The sequence below is a fragment of the Grammomys surdaster genome, unplaced genomic scaffold (genome assembly GCF_004785775.1).
Source record: "Grammomys surdaster isolate TR1022 unplaced genomic scaffold, NIH_TR_1.0 61, whole genome shotgun sequence".
NCBI lineage: Eukaryota > Metazoa > Chordata > Mammalia > Rodentia > Muridae > Grammomys > Grammomys surdaster.
In genome coordinates, this window is record NW_021604563.1 from 18,268,175 (window position 1) to 18,271,882 (window position 3,708).

The following is a 3,708-nucleotide window of genomic DNA, read 5'->3' on the forward strand; positions in this document are numbered from 1 at the left end:
GAAGGAACCTTCAAATGAAAACATCAGAAACTTGAAATGGATAATAGTGATGATTTTTTTTTTTCGAGACAGGATTCCTCTGTGTAGTCCTGGCTGTCCTTGAACTCACTCTATAGACCAGGCTGGCCTCAAACTCAGAAATCCGCCTGCCTCTGCCTCCCAAGTGCTGGGATTAAAGGTGTGTGCCACCACCACCTGGCTTTCCTTCAGCAAATCCTACTGGTGTGTGCCACCACTAACGACATGTAATGATGATTTTGTAAGTGATTTTTTTATGCTAGGTACTGATCTAAGAGCTTTATGTTCATACACACATTTAAATGACATGGCACCTCTATAAACTAGAAACACATACTGTCTATATATTTTTCTCATATGGAAACCAAATTTTAGAAAGATCAAAAAAATCATCATCTTGTGTCAAACAGTTTATGAAAAGCTAAGCTAACACTTAAACTGGGCTTTCTTAGATATCAATGTTTTCGCATGCATGTAACTACTGTTCACTGACTGCCTTCATTTGGACCTATGATAGAATATCAAAGTCACAAAAGCATTTTCCAAACAAAGAAAACCTGATTAGTAATTTCTTAACCGCAAAAGAAACTCCTGTGTGTGTGGGTGGTGGTGGTGGTCATGGTGGTGGTGGTGGTGGTGGTGTATGTGGTGCCTATGTGTGTCTGGTGTGGTGTCTCTGTGTGTGTTCTCTCTCTCTCTCTCTCTCTCTCTCTCTCTCTCTCTCTCTCTCTCTCTCTCTCTCTCTCTCCCTCTCTTTCTGTCTGTCTCTCTCTGTATATATGTGTCTCAGGAAGGAACAAAGAATCTCAGACTGAGTGGGATGGCAGTTAGTTATCAGCCTGCATAGTAGACTCTACATAGACTGCCTTTTCTTAATTTTCCTTCCATAAAGAGAGAGTGAGGCTACTGTTAGTAAAAGGGAAAGCTTACTAAAGTGTTAGGGATTAGCTTTTAAGCTGAGACTTTAGAGCTAAAAAATCCCCTAAATTCTGACCTAGGAGTATAGCTCAGTGATGAGAGTACTGACCTAGTATATGTGAGGCTCAGGATTCAATTTGTTGTGTTGAAAACAAAATAGTAACTTAAGTTCTTATTTTGAACTCCATTCATAGCTAAGATTTTAACAGGGCAGTTTTTTTTTCATTTAATAAGGTACTTATTATCCACTAACCTCCACCAGAACCAGAAACTTTAAAAGGTTCTTTTTCTTGGTTCCCTGAAGATCTACTCTTGTTACTGTTGGTGAAGACATTCAGGAGAGGAGGATATGAAAGGATAATGGGATGCTGCTTGATGATGGTGATGTAAGTAATTTGCTTGCTTGGAGAAAAAAAATCACAGAGAAATCTGTTCTGTAATTAATATATGTAAGAACAAGAAGTACCTCTTGTCACTGAAGTGATCTGAAGAAAAAGTATCTTCGTTTTGAAGGTTAAACTGTTTTCTTGAGTCTTGGTCTAGAGCAGGCTCTAGGTCTAGCATTTTCTCTGAGATTTCTTTCTTCAGTTTAGTTTTAGAAAGGATTGTCCTCTTAGTAACAAAAATGTGTAACAACTTCATTGCAGCAACTACTTTTAGTAAATTAGATGAGGTGTAATCTGCTCTACATTAAAAGTTCAAAAATACTTTTAAGTGACTGTAATGGGCTATTAAAAAACTATCATTTTTCATGAAAAACAATCAACACCAAATGAATCAGATACCTGGACGTGAAACCTGAGACAGTGAAACTGCTAGAAGAAAACCCTACAAAATATAGGTGTAGGAAAGGACCTTCTTTTTTTTTAGGACCTTCTTTTTTTTACTGGATATTTTATTTACATTTCAGATGTGATCACCTTTCCCCATTTCCCTCCCACCCAGGAACCCCCTATCTCATCCCCTCTCCTCCTGCTTCTATGAGGATATGCCCCCCACCTGCCCACCCACTCTCACCTCCCCACCCATGAATCCCCCCCACACTGGGGCGTCCAGCCTTCACTAAACCAAGGACTTCCTCTCCCACCTATGCTTTACAATGTCTTCCTCCCCTACATATACAGCTGGAGCCATGGGTCCCTCCCTATGTGCTCCCAGGCTGGTGGTTTAGACCCTGGGACCTCTGGTTGGTTGATATTGTTGCTCTCCCCATGAGACCACAAACCCTTTCAGCTCCTTCAGTCTTCACTCTAACTCCTCCATTGGGAACCCCTTGATCAGTTCAATGGTTAGCTGTGAGCATCCACCTCTGTATATGTCAGGCTCTGGCAGACCTCTCAGGAGACAGCTATATCAGGCTCCTGTCAGCATGCACTTCCTGACATCCACAACAGTGTCTGCCTTTGATGACTACACATGGGATGGATACTCAGGTGGGACAGTCTCCAGATGGCCCCTCCTTCAGTTTCTGTCCCACACTTTGTCTCCATATTTGCTCCCTTGAGTATTTTGTAACTCCTTCTAAGAAGGACCGAAGAACCCACTTTTTGGTCTTCCTTCTTCATGAGCTTCATGTGGTCTGTGAGTTGTATCTTGGGTGTTGTGAGTTTCTCCTCAGGAATTAAGGCCAATAATTGACAAATGAAACCTCATTAAAAACTAAAGAAATGATCAACTGAGTGAAGAGGAATTCCACAGAGGGAGAGGGAATCTTTTCTAGCTACACATTTGGAAGAGGATTAATATCCAGAACACGTGGGGAACTCAGGAAACCAAAAATCAAGAAAACAAATGTCTTCTGGCTTACATTAATAAGACTTTGGTACTAGTTTACATCAAATTCTATTATCAATGAAATTAAAAAAATCTTCAATGTTGTTAACTGAAGATAGGATCATCTATAACTCTAGTTACTAGTTCTATGAACCATCACCAGAACACTGTTCTCAAGACTGATATTTTTCAATAAATCTAAAACATATTTAGCTTTCATAGTATTACAAGGTCCTTTGCAGGCTGCACACAGATAAGGTATCAATGGTCTAACCTAGTTGTGAACCCTATCAACTACTATGCTGTTACATGGCATGTTCCTCCAAATTGCACCATTCCCTGAAAATTGAAACATTTTCTCCAGGAGGAAAGGGAGGCTTATGAGCCTCAAGAGGTAAACAAAAGGTCACAAACATCACACAAAATGGAGAACAAAACTTGGAAGATTCTTGCAGGCCCCCTGCTCAACAGGGATGAAGACTGATCAGCAAAGCTTCCAGAAGAAAAAGATATTTGGGCAACCCAGGGTTGTAGTCTTCTGCAGTCATCATCCATGCAAAATGGGCATTTTTGTATGCAGCTGCTCCTTGTGCATATGCTCTCACCCATACTTAGGTTAGCAAGTTGAATAAAGAAATGAATTGGTTCACCAAGTTGGACATTGGAGCAGCCATTACTTTGTTCTGTTGTGAACTCTTTTTTTCTGTGTTGAATAGACATGTTGAATCTCCTTAGAAAAAAGTTTCTTATACAACAAATATCCCCCTGCCAGATATGATGTGCTCATTGATAAAACAGTGTTGTCACTTTTATGGGATAACCAAACACTATCTGATTGTATCCGAGGTCTTTGTCATAGGACAGACTCTATACCTGGCACTATAAATCTAGTGCCAAAATCATTGCTGGGGAAGTCATAGACCCTAAGGGGTGCCTCACTGTGGTCTAGGGGGAAGTCATAGACCCTAAGGGGTGCCTCACTGTGGTCTAGGAGAAGTC